Genomic DNA, 22,946 nt, shown 5'->3' with positions numbered 1-22,946 from the left:
CCTAGATAATCAGGTTTTGTGATTGCTCTTTTCTGAAGAGTTGCATTCTGAATTTAGACTGGATTAAACATTGTGTGCATTAGAAAAGCAAGGGAGGAAATTAGGAGGGGTTATAAAAAGGAGGGGGAGGGACTTTTTGTATGGGCAGATAGTGACAGGGCAAGGGACGATGATGTTAAACTAAAAGTGGGTTTAGATTAGATATTAGGAAGAAATCCTTTACTCAGTGGTGGTTATGCACTGGAACAGGTTGCCCAGAGAAACTGTGGGTGCCTCATTCCTGGAAGTGTTCAAGGCCAGGTTGGATGAGGTCCTGAGCAACCTGGTGTAGTGAAAGGTGTCCCTGGCCGTGGCAGGGGGATTGGAACTAGATGATCTTGAAGGTCCCTTCCAACCCAAACCATTCTATGGTTATTATTGATGTGCAGAGTAGATTGTGACTGATGTTGGCTTAAGTAGTGTGCTAAAATTTTCTGAAACGTTTTGTTGCAGCTGGGCTTGATGGCAAGCTCTGTCTCAGCATGAGAGTGAGATGTGACTACATCACTTGGATTGAGGTGCAGTTTGCCTTAACAGAAGATCCTGTAGCTGAAAAATATATAATTCTTTTTTTTAATTTAATCTGTGCTTTAACCAGACATTTGCTTTAATACTGGTCTTCCAGAAATAAATCTAAAAATACAGTTTCCTTCCTCTAAAAGCATTGGAAAGGAGGAAAGGAGTTTCTTTTTTATTTTAAATGCATAGACTGAAAGGCTGTATATAAGCTATAAACATGTTATTCTGGAAAGGCTAGCAGCTCTAAATGCTGACTGTTTATTCCCAAGCTTTCTTAAGGTTCTCTGTTAGTGTATTTGTATGTCACTGTAATTGGGAAAAAGTGTCCCACAGGCTGTTAAGGCCTTGCCTTCCCTGCTAAGGTTGCTGGACTGGTAATGTTCTGGCTGCGTGCAGTTTCTATTACGTGTCTTTAGCTTGTTTGATGTTGGGGACAGAACAAGACATTCCAGTTGCAAGCCAAGGCTGGGCTTTCCCTCTGGGAAGATTTCGTTCTGTCTGTTTCGTCAACAGCAAACAGTCAAAATTCCTACTTCAAAATTCATTAACGTTTTTGTGTGCATGGTGTACAGAGCTTTAACTAAGCAGAGCAAACTTAAGGAAGTGCTAGGGTAACACTTCAGTCATAGTTTTACAGCAAGTTCGTGGATTTAGCAGAAATATCAGAAGTCTCCCAGTAGGTCCTGGAGCATACCAGCAACCTGGGTTAGGTGGCAGCCAGGACCAGTGATGCATTTCTTATGGGGTCATTTGTTGTTCCACCTCTTCTTTTTAGTTTTGACAGATATAACCTGCCTCAAGGCCCTTACCCCTCCTATGTTGTTATTTTTTAATATGACACTGAGTTGTAAGTTATTTTCTGACTGGTGTTTGAAGCAGCCATGGATTCTTATTATTATAGGAAGATAAACAGCTGAGGGTGCTGAGTGAGCTGACAGATGTCACCGTTTTTATCAACATGGATAACCCTGGTGACTGAAAAAAGGCAAACATTACTGTATTCCAAAGGAAAGCAAGAAGGAGAGTCCAGGGAACTAAACACTGGTCAGCTTCACCTCTTTCCCTGAGAATATTATGGAGCAGATTCTCATAGAAACTGTTTCTTGGCTTTTGAAGGACTGGAAGGTAATTGGAAACAACCAACTTGGGTGTAACAAGGAAAAATCTTGCCTGACCAACCTGACTACCTTCTGCAATAATTGCCTCTTCATCTGAGGGGGAAAACAGTGCCATTTACCTTTAGCAAGGCTTTTGATGTATTTTCCTTTGTATCTAAATGGAGGGGGAGGGTATGGATTGGATGAATGGACTACATGATAGGTGAAAAATTGATTGCACCATCAGGCTTAAGGAGTAGCAATCAATAGTTTGGAGTTTTAAATAAGTGGCTGTTTACAAGGAGTCTTTCTTGGAGTTGATACTGGGGTGAAACTATTTTAACACTCATCAATCAGCAAGTCAAGCAGTGAGGCAGAATGCACCATCAGCAAGTTCCTGGATGACACCACCCTTGGGAGGAGGGTTGGGAATGCCGGAGGGCAGGGCGGTCTCTTGCAGGGGCCGGAGCTGTGAACCAAGTGGGATGTGCTGGAGCTCAGCAAAGGCAGATGTGCAGTTGGAGGAGCAGCATCCTGGTAAACGGCCTGTGGGTCCTGGGGGACAGCAAACTGTGTTTTATGCTGGAATGGTGATGAGGGCTAACCATGTATAGGGCTGCCCTAGCGAGAATGGTGATTATTGCCATCAAGTCATCGCTTTGGAGGTTATCTCTGGAATAGTATCCAGTTTGGGTCACGTCAGTATGAGAGAGAGACAAACATGAGTGAGTCCAGGACAGTGCCAGGACACAGGGTGTACTAGAAGAGGCTTAAGGAGTTTGATGTGTTTAGCCTGAGAAAAGGCAAAAGCAGGGACATAACTGCAGTCTTTCATTAATATCTGGGCTTTGCAGAGGAGACAGACTCTCTTCAGAACTGCACAAAGCTCAAGAGGCAATGGTCATAGATTGCAATAAAGTACATTCTAACAGGTTAAAATAATAGTAGTAAAAACCCTAAATCTGTTGATCACAAAAAGTATGGCATCACTCTTGAAGATTTTTGAAACTCACCTGGATAAGGGCCTTTGCAATCTGATCTAGTATTGAATTTATCTCTGAGCATGGGATAGAACTTGATGACTACCAAAAGTCTTGTTCATCTTACATTTTTGTATGAGTCTGATTTCTGTGTAAAACCTTTTTGACCTAAGGTTTTTATATATTGTAGCATTTATACTGATTGTCCCCAAGGCAGCCTGTTACACTAATCAGAAGCACATCCCCTAAACCAGATGTCTAAAGACCTTAGAAATAACATGAACATAAACCCCTAAATTCTGTGGAAAATAGTGGTAAGATTGCCATGTGGTCATCTGTACATATGTACCCAGAACAATTTTATTTTCCCTTACTCCTTTAAGCCAGTTTCATTGTTTTGTCTTTACATCGTTTTGGCTGAAAAAAACCTAAAATTTATCTTCTTACTTGAAAATAGCAAATCACATTTAGTGGAACAGTCCATAACTCTGTGGGATAGTATGTTCAACAGGAACAAGGACCTGTTGTCTTGCTCTGATTTAGTCTTTCAGGATTAGTCTCACCTATCTTACAGTTTTATGAAATTAAACTCATGGAAATGGTGATGCTTCAGTGCAGGGTGAAATCTCAGTTTGCAGGCCATTCAGAAATGTGGGGGTTTTTTTCCTGTGAAGTTACTTTTTTTTTTTTTTTTTTGAACTGAAATTGAAAACTGGAAAATAGCAGAAAGTTGGTGTAATTAAATACTAAGTTTTTCTCTCATTCAAATTAGCCCTTACCTTCTGATAAGCTCCCATGACTCAAAACTGGTAGCTCTTCTCTCTTCCAGCTGCTTTGGCCTTTGTCTTCAAACATCATGTGCTAATGCTTTATCAAATCTTGATGCTGAAATCAGTGCTGGAGGCTATTAATGAAATGTAGATTCTTCTGGAAATAGCACAACTCTTACAAAGAGAGGCTTTAATGCCATGGAACTATCAAGAGATTAATTACATCTATAAAGCTTATCATATGCTATCAAAAAAAAGGAGGAAAAGATTGCTAACTTAATTTCAAGCTGTGGATCAGTTTGGTAAATTAAATGTGCAAATGAGTGAGAAAAGGAAGCATAGTCTCTAATATTGACCACAGAACACATGACTGATGATAAAATTCAATTTTCCAGCTGATTTCTGGATTGTTAATCTTTGCTTCAAGTCTCATATCGCATACCTTTTTGGAAACAACATTTATCAGGTTTTGCACTCCAGACTTCTGCTATTCTAAGTGTGGCAGGTGACATTGTTTCAAAATAGGTCACTTGCCTTAAGGGTTAGCACTTGTGGTTTTTGAAGCCAACCTCTTTCTGACACAGAAAAGTTTTATGATCTCACCCATTAGCAAGACCAGCCTGTGAACAGGCTTGAATTCTGGCAATAGATTTCTGTGCATCAGTTGATTGCTGGTTTTGCCCTTGGCTGCTTCTCTTTAACCAGTTTCTTTCCCTGCCCCGGTGGCAGCCTGCTCCCATGCATTTATTTGTAGTTCATTTTATGTCCCACCTCCTGTGGTTGATACTGTTCACACAGAACAGTGAAAAATGAGGAAGAATATTTCTCAGGTCCCCATTTCTGCTGGCTCCCACTTGAACCCTTTTCTGACTGCATACCAGTTTTGGAGTATTTTCCCAGTCCTTATTCATTCTATCAGAAGAATGTTTTTAATGTTTTGAGGTGCCATATCTTTACTTTGAAGGCCCCTGTGTTCTTTCTAGCTTGTTGCTTTATGCATTCCTTAGAATTTCTTGTTTTACACCATGTGGGATCATTTTTATAAAAGTAGTGATTGATCATTGTGAATCAATCCTTGGATTCTTTTGCTGCAAGATTGTTCTCTTTATAGGTCACAGATAATTTCACTAATAAATGTACAAAAATTCAGGCTTCTCTGCACTGCCCTCAGTGTAGCTGACTGAAGGCAGTCCTTGCCCACACAGTGCCCACATTGATTACTAACCAGCTCCAAATTAGCATGCTCTTGGTTCAGGACTGCTGGAAATCTGTGGGCTGTCATATTTAGAGATGTGTGACGTTAATTTGAAAATATTCATGAAGATAATCTTTGATGTTTATGATTTAATATGGAAGATCTCTGTGCTCTAATTTAAATTTTGGGATTTGTGGAAGACCCTAGCTGTCCCTGCAACTCAAATTTTTATTTTTGCAGAAGTGGATTTAATGTACCACATAACTTATTCATGTTCTTCATCTCCTTTTTGCTTTATATTTTTAAAGTGGAATGTTAAGTCCCTCATTTTTCTTTCCTATATAGAAATTTCCTGCAATACCTGTTGCGATCATTCTTTTCTGTGGTGTTAACAGTGTGTATAGCTTCACATCCTGCATTAGTGGTTTGGATGCATCCATTCTGGTATTATAGTTCCTGATTTTAGCACACAAGGATTACGTTTTTTGCTGGTTGGTTGTTTGTTTTTTTCTTCCCCATCCATTTTCCTAACCTTTGTTTCTCAATGGAATTAGGCAAATATTTTCCGAGGATTGGGCTTCCAAGTGCTTCCTGCAGCTGGCATGAGGCATGCAGGATGAGAGAAAGGGTTGTGGAGCAGATGTTGGGGCAGAAAGAGGTCAAGAAAGGGAGAAAGGTGACCTGTGTGAGGGCCACCATGCTGAGTTGGGGTCTTCTTGGCTGAATTAGCTGGGACCTTGAGAGGTGCCTGGTGCTGTAGTGCCAATCTTCCCTCTTCCCTTCCGTCTCAGGAAGTATTTCTGAATATTGCTGTCACAAATAAAAACTTTGCAGGCTGAAGGTAATTAGAAGAGAGTATTTAGGTAACCTAGCCAGCGTCTGTCCTTTTTCACTTCCTCTGACTGTAGCGTTTTGTCTAATGTGCTGTTAAAAATCTTTACTATTGGCTCCTGTTGAAACCTGATCCTGTTGTTAAATGTTTTGCCTTCCATCATCTAGAGGTAGGGATTTTATTGGTAGGAGAGAGTCAGTAATCTGGAGCTGCAGTAACATTTCAGAAGAATGTGACATCACTCTGGTATCAGCTTTCTCTCAGAGTAGCAATCCTGACAGCTAAGTTGCTCTCCCTCCAGGTCAGGGCTGTGCAGTACTCACTGGGGAGCAGCTTCCAAGAGAAAGGGCTTGTACCTCACATCCTTAGGTGTTTTTTATTTTATGTGTGTCAAGCTTGTGGTAAAGAATTAACTTCTCCAGAGACTGGTGAGTAATTCTTACACATTTTAACAACTGTTTTTCTTTAGACATAAACCATTTCCTCGCTCTTTGGAAAAATGTCCTTTTTTTTTTTTTTTTTTTTTAATGATTTTTTTCTTAATCTATCGCTCAATTATTCACAATATTATGCAAAGTAGAACACAACATTTATAGCATTCAGGTTAAGATTTTATATAGAAACCTAACTGTAGATAGAAGAGTTTACTGGTTTATTACTTACTGTAACTGTGTCTAACTTCCAAGATTTTTATTGAGACATGCTTGTCTGCTAAAACACATGTCTAAGAGACTGAATGTAACAGGAATTTGAGCTTTTTTAATTAGCTTGCAATGCTGAATGGGAAGTACTTTCCAAACAGACACTTGTGAGTTACCTGGTTTTAACATACAGCTCACACGGCAACAGCAGTAGATGACCGTGTTTCAGATGTTATTTTGGGGGTTGTATATGCTTGTGGAGGACACCAAATGGAAAACCAGATGCATTTCCAGTCAGTGTATGTATCTGTATGTATATCTGCCAAGCTGGATGGTTATTTCTGTATGAATGTGATATCTTGAGCTGCAAAATCTGTCAGCATAAAAATTATTTAGGAAAAAAAAACACCAACCAACCCACAAAACTGTATGTGGTTGTGTATTAGGTTTTAAATAACTGAAAAACACTTCAGTTTCTACTTCTGGGTAACTGTTTTCTCATCACAGAAAAAAATATAAAATACAAGTCTTTTTTTCTCCTTGCTTGCACTTAAAGGTCTAAATTGTAAAAGTACTGCAGCACTGTGACATTTGGGAATCTTGGCAGATTCCAGTTTTGAAAAGGTTTTTATTTTAATATACTGATAATCTTCCATATTAAAGTTAGAAAATTACAGCACACTTATCTACACAGAGGTATTTAGCAAGGGAAGCCCAGGGTTTTGCTGTGTCACTTTGGGTTTTGTTTCTCTTGGTGTTTTTCTTTTAAGGATGACAAGTCTTGATGGATGAATACATGCAAAAATACTTTATTCATCTGTTTGACGATTCTGGGGAATAGTGCAACTCATCTCAGTAAAAGTTAGATATTGATTTTCATTAGGAAATAATTCCCAGACTGAGTTTCGATGGTCTGAATCAGAGCTGTAGGTGGCTACGTGGATGTAATATGTTAGCTTGCAGAAACCTGTGCTTAGGATAATTCCATTAATGCATCAACTGGCAATTTCTCTAATGCAGTAGTGTGGTGATGATATACTACAGATGCAGAATTGATACAATATTTATGATTTACATGATTTGGAAGATTACTATTAGCATAGAAGTTCCTTTGTAGCTCTGACTCTTCATGTAGGTGGTTTGGCTCCCAACCCAGAACTAAAAGCAAGGAGCTGTGGGAAATGCTTTTTAAATTCTGTTGTCATGAATAGAAGAACTATTTTCTGTGTCATTATAGTTTGCAAATAAATTCTGATGTTGACATTAGATAAATTTTAATGTTTCATTTTACTGAGACGTTTATTGTACCTACTTGACATTTTTTTTTCTTAAAGCTTGATAAGTTAAAGTTTATTACCAGTTTTATCCCAGAGATTTTTTTGTTGGTTTTGGGTTTTTGCTTGTTGGTTTCTTTGTTTCTTTGTTTTAAATGTAATTTGGGCTTGGCCAAAAAGGGGCAGTTACATCAGACTATCTTCAAAGATGTTTAAAGTGCACTGTGCTTTTTGATATATAAATACCCTATTGAATGTGCTGGTAAATGGAAAAACATGGAGAAGCTCTGCACAAAAATGAGGATGCTGGTAGCATTTTAGTTTTGGAATCATATAACTTGAGTGGCACAAATAGCTGTTTTGCTGTTCTGTTGACTGGAGTTTAGGATTGTGCATAAACTTCTAATTTGCTGCTTTTCTTCAGCAAAAGAACCCATCCAGCTATACTTATAAGTTAATCAGGATAAAATGCTTAAGTTCTTTCCAGAAAAAAAAACTCACAGAGAGTGGAATGAGAGGCCTTTCTTAAATATAGGTCTAAGGATGCTTATTACATGTGCTTTATCATGATTGCTGCTTTGAAACTTTCTGGTTTCATTGGTTAAGTGAGTAGAACCATAGTTGGAGTTAGTGTGGCGATGGCTGGAATTTTCCAGTTACTTTTTCCAACCTCTAGGAGTAACATTCTTGCTCATAAGTTTCCTGTGCTCTTGCAGGATTAGATTGGGGGGTTTTTAGAGGAGAAAAGGATACCTCTAACATTTAAACCTTAAAATATTTCTTGATTTAAATGTGTGGCTACCTAATACAAGCTGAAGGAGGAGTAAATTGATGTATTTAAAGGTTTTTGTCACCAAGCCAGGTAATTGAAAGAAAGTCCTGGCTTTGTTTCTAAACTGAGCCACTTGGATCAGTCTGCCTGTTTTATTGGGGAAGGGGCTTACATGTGTTCCTTCTAGTACTGGAACTTTTATCTGAATAATACAATCCCTACAGGAACACAGACTGTGAACATTCAGTGTGATCTGTGTTTTCCCTTATCCAGCTTTAGAAATAAATTGTCCTAATTAAAAGAGTGAAATCTGCCATTCTACCAGAAATTTTCTAAAGCTCAAAGTATGGTGTTTATTTCAAGGGGTGGAAAGAGGAAGGGGCAAATTACTGATTTCATCTGAGCATTGAAATAGTTTAGAGCAATATTGGTCATTCAACAAATTCTTTACCTCAAAATACCTTCTACCTAATGAGGAAAAGTATGAACAACATTCATGGCGAGGCATTACTGCTTGTTCACACTTGCTTTTGGGGAAGCTGATGAATTTATTGCTTGTCCTTAACATTTTGATTTGCCTCATACATTGATCTATTTTCATCTTTTAGAATGTTCTTTTTTGCAAAACACTGAAAACACTTATTTGGTGAAGACCATGTTTACTTCTCTAAAATACATACTGTGGGATCAAGCTTCTAGCTTGGCATTAAATCATTAAAAAGTTATGTAACAATGCCAGTCATTTTCAGGGTCAAAACTCACCAAGTAAAAAAGAAAATAAATTTTATTCGAAGTTGTTCTACCAATATATATTTTGGCTTGTGCATTTTCTGTTCCTTTAAAATGCATGAGGTAGGCTGGATTGTTTGGTTTGGATGGTTTTGCCTTAATTATCACCAGGAAAAGGGCTTGGGGAGGGAGGAGACCATGGCAAGCTTGTTTTGCTGACTTGTCATTGGCAGAGCATCCCCAGACTCCCTGCCTGAGGCAGCCAGGGATCAGGAGCACATTGTGTTAGCACATCATATAGGCAGCAGACATTGGGAAACTTCCCAGCCCAAGGCAACAGTACAGTCAAACTCCCTAATTCATACTCCGTGGAAGACTTATTCAAGTGACACTTTGTTTTCAACTTGCAAAACAGCCTTTAGTCCGCATTTTCCATGTAGAATGAGAAATTGCTGGTGAAATGTTGTCCTCCTCTTTTTTTTTAACCCAGCCTTCCACTGTTAAAATTCTTTGCTTTATGAGATTCAAAAGGGATAGGAGGAGAATTAATTAATATTTATTAACACTTCAAAGGCTTTGTCTTTGAATGACTTTATTGTAATGTCTACCATTGAAGAATAGCATTGTTGTAAACACACCTCTAGCCAATAGCCTGTGTTAGAGATTTCATTGCCACACTGATCAGAGCAGGCATGCACAATAAAAGGCTGATAAGGACTTAGAGCTGGTCTGTGATACCTGTTCTGTGAGCTACATGGTGCCTGGAGCTTTAGGGGGCACCAGGAATCCGGGCCTAAAGCAAACAAACAAATAAATATTGGTATTTTAAGCCAGGAACAACCAGGGGTCTTTTTAGTGCCACATCCAGGCTGTTGGTTTTTTTCCTCTTTTATACCAATAATAAAGAATTGTGCTACTATAAACCTGCTGGCCAGAAACACATTTCAGAACTTACCACACTTTGTAGCTAGGAAAGGGAGTAAATTCATATAGAGGTTGGATACCCATAGAGAAAGCTAGAAAATTGGGAATACCAGAAGGAAACCATTCTGAAACAATTTAATGTCAAAAGGTACATATCATGTAGAACTGTATTGAGTAGCTGGAGAGCTGTAAAAAGTTTTGCATAGCATAGTTACTTTATAGATCTGGAATATCCCTAGAACTGCTGGTTCTGCAAACAGTCTATAACGTAAGAGATACTGTAAAAATATATTTCTTTACAAATCCTCTGTTTTATGCTCTTGGAATGTAGCCTAAAATATGATTATTTTATTTTTAATATACAATGTGTAATCCAGAAAGAAAAAAAAATGAAGGAAGGAGTTTTTCACTTCTGGGTTTCATATGAATATTCCCTGCCTTGCAAATCTCTTCCTTATGTTCATGTTTTCTACTGGTAAGAGGAGAAATGAGTAATACTCCATATGGTAAACTGCAGTTAATTTCACTTGTTTGGATATGATTTTACTAGTCCTTAAGAATTGTTTCCAAAGGCAGATTCAACACAAGAAAAACTTCGACATCTAAGTTTCCAAAGAAGTCGATAAAAGATAGTGTTCCCACCCAATACAGAGATGATATTGGATTTTCTTTGCCCTTTAAAAATTATGTGAAGTGACTGACACTGAGTGTGATGCCTGCCATCCAAGTGTCCCTCTGTCCCTGACCTCTTGCTCTGACACAACTGAAACAAACTGATTTGGCACTTTTACATAAAGCGTTTCTTGATGAAATTAGTCTTGATCAGGATGTTTTTACATTACCGTGTAGTTACACCCTTAGAAATGTCTAGTACAGATGAACTGTTCTGACACACTTTTGCCAGCTTGAGGCTGAAGATGGAGTTAACACCAAAGCAGCAGTCAGCTGTTGTCAGGAAAGCTGTTTCCCTCTCCCCTGGCAGCACCCTGTGCTGTGGTTCCTGCAGCAAGGTCAGTGCCGAGGAAAAAGGTTCATTTTCAAGTTGTGTGAACTGGATCACTCTGTGTCTGCCCGAGCCCTGGTGGCAGCACAGGAGCCAAGGGTGGAGAGGGCTGGTCATTCTGGTGCAGCTGGCCATTTCTCAGAGCAGTTGTGACAGTGTAGCTCCAAGTCCTGGCTTTAAGCAGAAGAGGTGGACCTGCAAACAGGGAGGCCAGGCATATGGAATTCCAATGCAACAAGTACGTGGCACTGAACGTGAAGCCTGTGCTGCCTCTATCCCAGTTGCTCGTTGTGGGCTGTATTTTGAGTGCAGCATCAAAATACTTCGTGTTACAGCCGTCCCTGCGTTATGTTCATTTCTGTGGTCTCTGGGAGGTGTGGGAGTGTGTCCCTCACATCAGAGAATTCAGCTCTTGGGATTAAAGCTCAAGAAGTTGTCACCGATGCTGTTAACACTTCATTACTCAGTATGTGAGAGAGCAGCCTCCCAGAGCTGGCCAAAGATGGCTCGTGTGTAGACTTTGAATGGCACACCACAATTCCAGCAGCTTGGAGCCTCCCAACAGCTTGAAAAAGCCACCTGTGAAAGAAAACACCTCCCAGATTCTGGCTCTCACTGAGGTATGAATTTAATGCAAGAAAATGCTGGCAAGGTCATGGGAGGCATCATGTCTGTTCAACAGGAGGTGTCATCCTGTAGCTTTTCCTGCTACTGCAGTTAACCTGTGGTTTAACCTTGGAAGAGGCAACCTGGTGTGCCATTTTCTGGAGTGGAATGTGTTGCTGGGTCAGCAATAGCCTTTAATAAAAATGAAGTGTTGTTTCCCTTGGATTGTGGGATAAGGATGCAGTTGTGAGAGTCAGGATGTAAAACTAAGGGACTACTGAATTATAATTCTTTTTGCTGGGTATGTTTCCTGCATAGCTGTCAAGTGTGCTGACAGTTCATTTTGTAAATAAACTGCAGTTGTTCCTTTGCATTTATGAGGTAAAAGGATAATGCAGAACAATCTGTGTAGGTGTTGAAACCGAAGATGTGAAAATACAAGGGGAGGCAGCCAAGAAATACTTTCGTCAAATGAAAATTTCTAAACTTTCTAGAGCCAATGGTTTGATTAGATGAGACCAACAGGCATCAAAGTGATTGACAGTCTGCACAGAAGCAGTGGGTGGTAGATGTAAACTCTTGATGAGATGGGGTACTAAAATTTCAACAAGTAAGTTAAATAATAATATATCCAGCTCCCTAAATGTCCTTGTTCTTGTGGTACTTACTTTGGCCAATTCACCTTTTAAAGTACCTGACTGTGTGCATTAAGCACATTCTAAAAGGCAAATCTTTTTTTTTTTCAGTGTAATGTGGTAATTTACTAAAAGATAACACTTCAAATCATTTGTGTTTACCAATTATGCAAAATTTTTTATTTATTTAAAAAGGCCAAATTGCCTTAATTAGAGGGAAAGTGTTACTCTTCATCTGTTCCACTTACCTAATAAACGAGTAACGGTGTTGCTGAAGTTGTCGTGAATTGTCGCTGCCTCTTCAGCAGCCTGTCTAAATTGTGGGGTTTATCTATTTTATTAGAAACTTGGCATTGAGATGGGGAAAAGTAGCTAAAACATTACGTAAACAAAATAATATTTAATCTTGTATTCAAGTTGATTTGGTTTTTTTGCTATTTCTTAGGAAGGCTGGTTCTAAAAATCAGTGGATTTTCTTGCATAAGGTTTTACTGTGAATAATCTTTATCTTGCAGTATCCTTTTAGCTGCTTTTGTTTATAATACACTTTTTTATAACAAAGGTGGCGTTTTTGAGATAATTTGGGGGGAGATGTTTGAATGATGTAAAAAAACTCTACACAGGAATTTTAAGTATTAGACAACAACATTTCATTAAAACTATCATAATGGTGTATACACCTTTTTTTGTCTGTGTATTCTATACTAACAGAATGAGATTCCAGTATCTGGGGTCCTGCCAGTTGTGATGATGTGTATAAAAAGAGATAAGAGAAAGCAAATTAGAACTGTGTTTAAAAGAGGGCTTGTCATTTGGGGTTTCAGGGTGTATGTTATATGAATCTGACTAATCACTTGTTACCTAACCTTGGACATTTTCTTTTTAGACCAGTCATCTAAACTGTAGAACCATAGAATCACAGAAGGGACCTTAAAGGTCATCCAGTTCCAACCCCCTTGTCATGGACAGGGACACCTTTCATTAGACCAGGTTGCTCAAAGCCCCATCCAGCCTGACCTAGAGCATTTCCAGGGTTGGGGCATCCACAGCTTCTCTGGACAACCTGTTCCAGTGCCCCCCCCACCTTCACAATAAAGAATTTCTTCTCAACATCTAATTTAAACCTGCTCTCTTTCAGCTTGAAGACATTCCCCTTTGTCCTGTCACTGCATGCCCTTGTAAATTGTCTCTCTCCATGTTTTTTAGGCTCCCTTCAGGTAATGAAAGGCTGCAAGTAGGTCACTCTGGGGCCTTCTCTTTTCAAGGCTGAACAGTCACATTTCTCTCTGCCTTTCCTCATAGGGGAGGTGCTCCATTCCTCTAATCAACTTAGTGTCCTCCTGTGGACTTGCTCCAGCAGGTCCATGTCCTTCCTGTGCTGGGACCCCAGGGCTGGAGGCAGCTCTGCAGGTGGGGTCTCACCAGAGCAGAGCAGAGGGGTAGAATCCCCTCCCTCACCCTGCTGCCCACGCTGCTTTGGATGCAGCCCAGGACACAACTGGATAAATTCTCCCACCGTTCCATTTTGTGCTTGGTAACAGAGGGGGAGGGCACCAGTCTGCAGTTCCCAGCTGTAATTTGGCTCTGCCTGTTTCCGTGGTGTATTTCTCAGCCCTTTTCTTGTTGCATGAAACTGTGAGTTTCCATTGCTTTTTTCATCATACTTTATCAAAGCAAGGAATTAATGCTGTAGTTTAATAAACAGCATGGAAGGATGGATTCAGTGCTGCAGAGGGCTGGTTTTGCTAATTACTGACTGGTATTCTTAGCACCAACAATTAGGTGTAGACAGCCACTTAACTCTGGCAATCAAAGTTAAACTCATGGTAGCAGCAGTGAGCCATCACTGTGGATCAGACGGTGGGTCCATCTGGCCTGGCATTCCCTCCTTGAAAAGGACTTGTGTCGATGTTTAAGATGCAGTCGTGAGGTGAGAGGAATTAGCACCACGTCAAAGTGTGATACTCTTCGGTATTTTTTTGTGGGTAATACAATTGTGTTTTTCCTGAAAAGTAGTGTTTACTGAAGTCTTGAGGCCTGCCTAATTTTTATATATACTTGAAGCTAATAAGATAAATAGTAGGGAATAATGAATTTAAAACCAAATAAAGAGGGGAAACGTGGCCTCTTTGCAGTTAGATCAGTTCTCAAGGTTTCCCCACAAACCTGATTGTCTTTCACACCTCTAGATTAAAATATTATCTCCACCAGGATCTGAAGTCTGAAATATAAACAAAGCTAACATTAGGTGTGGATGTTTGAAGAAAACAATTTAGGTGCTTTTTTAAAGGGTGTAAGCACACAGAGAAAATCCTGAAATAATTCCTCATCTACTTGTGATGTCAGAAAAATCCTAAACCAATTTTATTTGTTGCTAGCATTTCAGTCCTTTGGAGCCTTCTAAAACAACTTGCTGCTATTCTTCTAAGGCAATAATATTATTATTTCTCTGAAATGATCAGCTCCTGAAGCTGTACCTAAGTGGGCTGAGGGAAACAAGAAAGCTGAGCAAGGCTCAGCTGCGCCCTCAGACCTTGGAGATGACAGCTGACACGATCAGTGTTCCAGTTCAGTGCCACACTTCATGCCCCATGTGTCTCTGTACTTGAACTTTACGTCACAAGCAATGAATATTTTTAATAGAGTTTGTACTCTTTTGTCTGAGATGAATGCAGGCCCACACATGGTGTAAGCTTCCATTAATTATCCTCTGGGGTCTGGTGCACGTATTTGCATATGCTCTATCAGTGGACCACCAAGATTATTCAATTAGATCCTCACAATGGCTTTAAGAAGACCAGTGATTAAAGCCTTAGTGATGACTATTCATTTATGAAATAATTATTTTTATAAATTTCAGTCGCTACCCTTGTTTCTTGCAAAATAGGATCCATTGTGAGAGACTGCTTGAAATACAGGATGTGTCTGAATCAGTACCACAATTAAAACTGATACACAAGTGGATGCACCAAAATTTGAGCTGCTTCCTTCTGTTAAATTTTTTTAAAGGAAGATTTCTTTTCATCTCAGCAGACTTAGGAGGTGTCTAGTTATGACCTAGTATTTTCTGATATAAGTGCTTGATAAGCATGACTCTTTTTTTAAGGTTTTACTGGGCTATTAATAGAAATGTAGGTTTATTTAATAAAAATGGCTGTTTACTGGAGATGTAATTGTGTAACTATGGCAACTCCCAGGTATTGGATAAGTGATCAAGAAATCATGGAAGTCATCTCGAGACAGTGTAATGTTGTTACACTTCTGTGTAACCTTGGCTAAGACGAATAAGGTACTTGCTCCATACACAGATAATGATGTGAGTCACATAATCTTAAAAACAAAGAAACAAAAGACCCCAAAACAACCTCAACATACACAAAACAAACAAACAAACCAGAGTAATGGTAAGGGAAAGATATCTGTAGAAATCTCGTCAAAGGTAGAAAACTTTTAAGATAAATAAGGTATAGAACTACTTTGGTTAATGGATATCACATTTTGATCCTGATGGGCTTATCTGGGTTTGCAGAGCAACACAGTGTGGTTTTACCAAATGCCTCTTGAAATTCTCCTGTTGAATTTGAGCTAGTAATTCACTGAAATTACAGGGGGGGTTACTATTTATATATTGAATTCAATATTGAATTCAATATTTATATATTGAATTTGTAATTCAATAAATTAAGGAGCTTTACTTTTTTGCAGTTCTGTGGCAGGAGTTTATTGAACAACTGTGCTGTAACTTCTGCAGTCATTCTCTCAAGGCTGTCACTGCTGCAAGTAGTTTGAGACTAAACTAAACAAGGTTCTGAGTTATATTATACGAGAGCACTCAAACCCCACACAATATAATAAAACTGGGATTGAAAAAGAATTGATACATAATGTGTAGGGGGCAAAACAGATCATTAATAAGAGAGGTATAAATAGGGGACAATTATAGCAATTTACTAAACAACTAGATTTTATGAAAGGGAATTGCTGGCTCTTCTGAAACACTTAGTATCAGACAATGCTTCAAACTGGTTGAAAGAACTGAGGTGAGCAAGTGCTTGTAGGATTTATTGTTCTTGTTATCAAATGCACAACTGTTTTCAAATGAAACTGAAAGTTTTCTTGTTTTTCTGTGTCCTCTGATTACCAAATCCATTGAGATCCCTTTTGAACTTTAGGTGGAGAAGGGCTTGGACCAAGTGACAGGACAGTCAGAGTTGTCAGTGCATGAGAGGTGTAGAGAAGTGACAAGGGATGCAGATTGTCCAAGCCAAGTGGAAGTTAAGACGTGGCAGAGCAGCTTTTCTCAGGGTGTACTAACTGAAGACATCTTGAGTTCTTTAAACCATGTGAGCTTGCAGAGAAGTCGGATCCAAATCAGACTTCTGCTGGGAATACTTTTTGACAGAAAGATTTGCTTTTTGCAAAGGCCTTATATGAATGTATTTTAAAATATAAATACACATATATAGGTATTAAACTGCTTAAATTGTCTGCATTCACTTTTCTTGTTGGTGTCTTTAGCATTTTTGTTTCAAAACAGAATTATTGAAAAACATGTTAAAATTGGGAAGAGCAACTGTTATTAAAGTACCTTTCTCCTGTAAAATGTCTCTAAATTTCATGCAGTGAAGTGGAACCCTAAGTCAAAATTGCCTTTTGAGTTCCTACTTCTGTTTTCTAACACTTGCTCAACTGTACATTTCACTTATGGTTCTGATAAATCATGAAGGCCAAGGCTTGCATAACTGAGCTTAGTGATATGTAGTTGAGATAATTTTCTGTCTAGTGAGCTTTGAAAACATTAAAAGTTGGTATGTAGCTATAAAAGCATTTGCTAAGAGTTTTAATTGAATTTGATGCTTATAGTTGTGGAGGGTGACTAAGACAGCTGACTTCTCTCTAATTTACTTGATGTGATGAATTGCTCCTGGTAGTGTGGTACAACTCTGATCATGCAGCCAAAGTTCATTTGTCCCTTGTAAATTCAAGTCAGGTTTATTTATCATTCTGAAAAGCTGTAATATAGTATGTGTAAGAAAATGTGAATTAGTAGTTTTTAATTAACTCATCTTAGTGAAATATACCAATTTATTAGGTCTAACTTCACCAGCAAAGAGACCTTTCTCTTTATATTGGAAGAGCTTTATTATTTTGTATTGAATGTGGCTTTTTGCCCTCTCTACAAACTAGCTTTTACTACTACTGTCCTCTCTACCTCTTCAGGAGAGGCTGCAGTGTCCCTCCTGCATCAGTGAAGTGACATTCCGTGCAGCATTAGCTGATCAGACAGACATCTTCTGTCAGTCTTCACAGAATCACAGAGTGGGTCAGGTTGGAAGGGGCCACAGTGGGTTGTCTGGTACAACCTCCCTGATCAAGCAGGAAGAGGCAGTAGCAGTCAGACTGGAAAATCCAGTGGTGCTTCTGGTCCACAAACCACCTGCTGAGCCACGCTACTCCAAATCTCCTTCCTCTTTAGAAAAATATTGTGGGTTTTCACTTCAGAGCTGTTATGTTGCTCTAGTGGTTGGAATCTTTCCAGGTAGGTAACCATTAAGGGATGCTTGGATTTCAGCTGTCTAGTCTGAGGTTTACAGATAGTTCTACCTTCTAACATTCATCTCGTTATTCTCTTCAATTTGCCTCAAATACCAAGCAGTGTGTTGGTCATTTTTACTGCAGAGTAATAGTTACAGAATTGTAAATTTTCTTCATCTCTAGTGCTATTATCAAGGCACTATATTAGACGTGTGCCCGGGGCTTAAAATGTGTGTAATGAAGTGTTACATAAATTGATGACATATGACAGGTACATTTCACAAATTACCACACTTCTAGTTAAAGGTGTGTGGCTTTGGGGGCCTTTACTGAGTCTCAGTATTTTATAAGTTCCCAAGCATGTTACCTGCAGAGTGAAGGACACCTCCCACAAAGTTTTGGGAAACCTGAGAACAGTACCTTTTTCTGACAATAGAGTGTTTGATTAGAAAAATCAGTCTCTTATTAAAAGCTTGTCAATCTGTAATACACAATATGCTATTTTAGCAAGTATTTCATCCTAGCATTTTGAAAGAGTTTTTAAATATTTGCCCTTGCTTACATAAACTTAGTTTTACATTGGAAATATGTCATGAGAGCATATTAATCATATCTGCTCAAGTGAGAAAAGGCTTTGTTTTTTGCACGAATATTTTCGTTGGAATATAAATGTGGGTTTACAATGGTCCTATTGAAAGGAAGGTTTATAGTTTTGGGGCAGTACTGCTTGATCTTTTGGAAAATAAAAATCAATAATAAATGAAAGGTTGGAGTACAGTGAGTTGTGTAGAAATGTCCAGGTGCCTTTTCATTGCAGCAGCAGCAAAGATACCAAAACTACTATAACTGTAACCAAGGAGGGCTCAAAAGGAGAGCCTACAGAATTTGACATGCCGCCTGAAAAAGTAAACTCAGTGGCAGACCAGAAAAATGGTGGCAGCAGCAACTACAGTTTAGGTGTTACATTGTGTGCCAAGAAAGTTCATAGAATTTCGTCTGCACCTTCCCAGGCGTGTGCACTCACAAAGGGTTAGAAACACTTTGTTCTTGGCAGCACGTGGGATGTGTTACGAGTCTGTCAGCACTTTGCAAATGGCTGTCTCTGTACCCTCTTTGGTTCGGACTCCCTCGTGTTAAGTTACCAAACTCAGATGTTTTGTGGTGGAGCCAATGCAGCCTGGTTTCCAAACTTGCTGTTTAAAAAGCTTAATTGAAAAAAGGCTCGTAATTCTAGGGTATGATGATAGCATTGGCAAAAAAGTGCTTGCATTTGCTGTTTACTGTACAGTGTGGCATTACAGATTTAGTAAAATGGAAGAGTTGGTACAGCCACAGACCACATCCTTGCTAACAGTTGTGTAGGGACTGCATTTACTTAAATTTTTTCCAAATTCAGACAACTCTTTGTTAGATAACTCTTAAGTGGCTGCATTTATTTCCATTTCTTATACTAGAAAGCAAGCAGACATGGTAAAAATTGCTGATTTGATTTACCCTCCACCTTCCTTGCCCAACTGAGGAATGAAGGGCTTCACAGAAGCAGAATAAGGCTGGCCTAGACTTGTCTTATGTTTATTTCCAGTGGAGCCTTACCTTTACAGTAAGGTAAAAATTTAGTATTAATATAGAGAGGATGACTTTATTGCTTGGGTAATTTTGGTCTTTTTGCCTTATCTGTAATCGTTTAAAGTGTTTTGTCATGAAGCAAATATGACAAATGCATAAAACTACTTGTCATAAGAAATATCTCTGAGTATATTTGTGATATATTTCCATAATAGAGATTAGATTGTCAGCCTGTAAATCTTATCTAAGGTGTAGAATAAATGTTAGGAATCAAATATTTGGTGTATCATTCTTCTGAAATGTGTTCTTCAGTGTTCATTTGTCAAAAGGAACAGTGTTTTCAAATTAAAGGTAGGGAGGTCCAAGAATATTGTTTTCAGCCTTTGCTTTGATGGCCATATTGAGAACGAGCAAATGAGAGGGTCTTAGGATTTAGGAACACATAAATAAAGGCTACAAAGAAAGGGCATGAGAGGAGCTTTGAAGTGGCATCTAGTTTTAATTCTAGTGGGAGAAAACCAGATGTGTCTTCGGAAGTCCTGGCCCAGCTCTTTTTTTTTTTTTTTTTAAGAACACAGGGAGCTCAACCAAATCATACAATGGAGAGACCCCAAACCAACTGTCTCCACCCTGGTACTTTGATCTTTGTTGCTGCTTCTGAGTGAACTGCTCTGTTCAGAGGAAAGAGCGTCTAACCCTTCATTTCTACTTGACTTGTATCATCCTGTCCAGCTGGATTATGTATCTCTTTTTCAATTCCAGCTGCTGTTATCTATTTCCTATGCAATATATCAAGATGATAGTGATTTCAGAATAGCAACACTGGTCAGAATTTGGATTTTGCTGACTTTTTGAGGTGATGTGTGTTAGAATGAACTATTGGTACGGAGCATTTTGGGTCAGCAGTCCTGTAAACACAAGAGAGAATGAAAACAAAGAAACCTGCTTGTGTAGGACTTCTGTTGGCAAGTGCTGCTCCTGAAATGGTGCACTCAGTTGCTACTTACAAATAGAATAATATCTCTGAATGATGTATTTGAGAACTTTTTTTTTTTTCTTAAGTAGCCTTTGGATCATATTAAGCCAACAAAAAGATTGCTGTTGACTGTACATTTAGTGAGTAGATTAAAACTACACAACAAGGTTTTTTGAACATGTCGAGAAAATAAGTAAAATAATCCTGTCTTCTAAAGAGATTAGGGGCTAAAGTAATGGAAAGGAGAAAGAGTCGATAAGAAGGCAAATAACATAAGTCAAATTCAAGGTTACTGTCAACTTCTAACCTGAACAAGATAAATCCTTTTGCTCTGAGGGCTTGTCCATATGCCAAAACTAAGCTACGTGCTAAATTGATGCCAAAGCTTACAGTTTTCAGAGGAAAGGATTGGGAAAGAGAAGTTCGAAAATTCTGGAGAAAACAGGTCAAGTAAAGTAGGTGCATGTTAAGTTGGTGTCTTGCACTGAGATAGCTAAAAATGGATCCTGTCACCGTGTGAAGCTGTTTTGGTGAGGTTAAGTGTTTGTGTTGTGGGTTTTCTTATTTGTTTATTGTTGGTTTGGTTTAGTTTAGTTTGGTTTTGATTCTTCTGTCTCAGGTACCAAGCCACTATTGGAATCAAGAACAGAGTACGTGCAAGAACATATTTTGATACATACTTTATTTTGCAGTGAAGTGCTTATCTCATGTCATTTTAGTCAGTCTGTGCCGATTTCTGAAGCCTGACACATCCTGGTAGCAGATACTAATGAGGAATAGTTTGTGCCACATACCAAGTCTGGAGAGTATGCTGATGAACAGTAATGAAATACACGGGGAATTTTTTCCTGTCTTTGTCTCTAGTGTTTAGCATGCCATTAGTATGGATCCTAAAATAGTAACGATCAGTTATGTCCCTCTGTATAAGTGTAGCAGAGTGTGTGTATGGTTATCCTGCGTTCTCAAAACATGCTGGTAGGAAAAACTGGAGAGAGAAGGAAGAGGAGTGTGGTTTCCATATACCTGTTGGAGGCTGTATCTCTGAATAAATAAAAAGTAACACACTGGCTTCTAGCTGCCTGTATCAAAGTGAATCACTCTGTTTCCACGTAATAAAAATACAGACACATAAATATGCAGAGTTGAGACTCTGAGTTACACGTTGGAATTTGTATAAAATTGAAATTAGAGTTCTCAGTAAAAAATCCAGTTTATTGCTTTATTTCCCCTGAGATTTATCGATGAGATATATATTATTGTAGTGCAATGTGAAATTCTAAGTGTGTGTACGGACCCAGAAATTTATAGATAACTGAACAACTGTCTAAACTGGATGTTGAAGATTGTGAATATCAAATTGTAGCTTGGTTCTAATAAAACTCTCTGCACTCTGCAAGATGGAGTTTAAAACAAATGCCTTAACCTACTGTTATGTGGGAGGGTTATGACAATAATTATCAAGCTTCTCTGCACCTAGCGCAAGTATTTTGAGGAGTCTTGTCAAAATATCAGCTAAATTACTGCCAAAAATGCCATAATTAGATGAGTAATGAAAAAGTTTTGAAATGGAAGTATTTAAAATCTATTCATCCAGTTAGACATATTTACAATCGTCACACTTAGTTGCACAAGCTGAGTTTCCAGGATTCACTCATGAGATTCCACTTGCGTCTGAGCTGAAGAGAAAGAACAGGTTGTTTTTCCTTTGCATTGACTTTTTAGGAGGAACTGACTGTACAGGTCTGGAAGGAAGGTACTGCATATCATGTCTGTGATGTGTTTTTTACCTTTTTTTATGTAATGTCAGCTACCCCCCTATACATCTCAACATCAATGTGAGTAGAAAGGAAAACAATATTTTGTCCAAGAACATTCTGATGTTTTTGGAATGCCAACTTGATATATGTGACTCAAACCTGAAACAAAATATTCTTGAACAGGTTTGTGTCAGTGCTTCCTCTCCTTTCACTCTTGTTTTCCACCCCCTCCCTGCTTTCACTCCTGGTTTTGTTTGGCCTCCCCTGCATGGTCTTGGAGTGTGGGCTCTTGCTGTGTCAGTGTGAGCCAGGTGCACTCACACAAAACATGGGATGTGTCTTCTCTGTAGTGATCCCAGGTATTGGTGGTCCCTGAGCAGAAGTCCTGATCCACTTATTTCTGCATTTCTGGATGTCAGCTGATAGCCCCCTGCCAAGGTTTAATTGTGAACAAGACAGCAACATTTTGGCAAAGCTTGCGGAGCACCAGCTGGTCTCCACAGGATTTTTGGGGGTTTTTTTTCAGTTTGGTGTGAGAGTTTCTGAAATGTCAGAGGGAACAAAAAGAAAGTTTTTTGGAAGTGAAGAAAAAAAAGGAATGACACCAAAATAAAACAACACCGGATACTTCCTCAGGAGGGTTTTGAAATTGAATTCTCTTCAATCTGGGTCATTTTTGCTCAAAAGGCATTGTATGACCATGGCAATTAGGAATGGCACAGTATGTCCTCATATCAATAATATCTTTCTTGTCCCCTCATTGTAATTGATACATTTCTGCAACAGCAGCTTCTTTAGAAGCTAAACTTAGAATTCTGCTGAATTTAGTACAGAGATAAAGTACCAGCATTTGCTATCTCATTAGTTAAGCTCTGTAACACATTCTGTCCATTTAGGTTTTTAAAATCCCAGTAGAGAAAGTGCAGAGAATTGGGCTATCTTTCTAATCTTGCACTCTAGGTTTATCTAGATTTATCCATTCATTCACCATGAAAGTAGTGTGAATTTTTTATTAGGCTTTGGGTTGGAGGCAACTTTTAATTAATAATGCTCCATAACTGCAAAATGTTATGATCCAAAGGAGTTTTTTTAAGAA

At 38.7% G+C, this 22,946-nt stretch overlaps 1 protein-coding gene across 16 annotated transcripts in view; it reads left to right on the top strand.

The window, feature by feature from the left end:
* PLEKHA5 (pleckstrin homology domain containing A5) overlaps positions 1 to 22,946 on the top strand; it is a 163,100-nt gene that overhangs the window by 71,157 nt on the left and 68,997 nt on the right. Inside the window, exon 1 of one of the 16 annotated variants that reach the window (XM_050323621.1) lies at positions 5,733 to 5,860. The exons of the other annotated variants lie outside the window; for them this stretch is intronic. The gene's annotated coding sequence lies outside the window, so the exon portion shown is untranslated. Of the gene's footprint in view, positions 1 to 5,732; positions 5,861 to 22,946 lie in introns of those variants that run through there. 16 annotated transcript variants of the gene reach the window in all.

This window comes from Myiozetetes cayanensis, unplaced genomic scaffold (genome assembly GCF_022539395.1).
Source record: "Myiozetetes cayanensis isolate MyiCay16 unplaced genomic scaffold, myiCay2020 scf3, whole genome shotgun sequence".
In the NCBI taxonomy this organism is placed as follows: Eukaryota; Metazoa; Chordata; class Aves; order Passeriformes; family Tyrannidae; genus Myiozetetes; species Myiozetetes cayanensis.
Note: the sequence above shows the minus strand (reverse complement) of the source record. Positions and strands in the feature narration are given on the sequence as shown.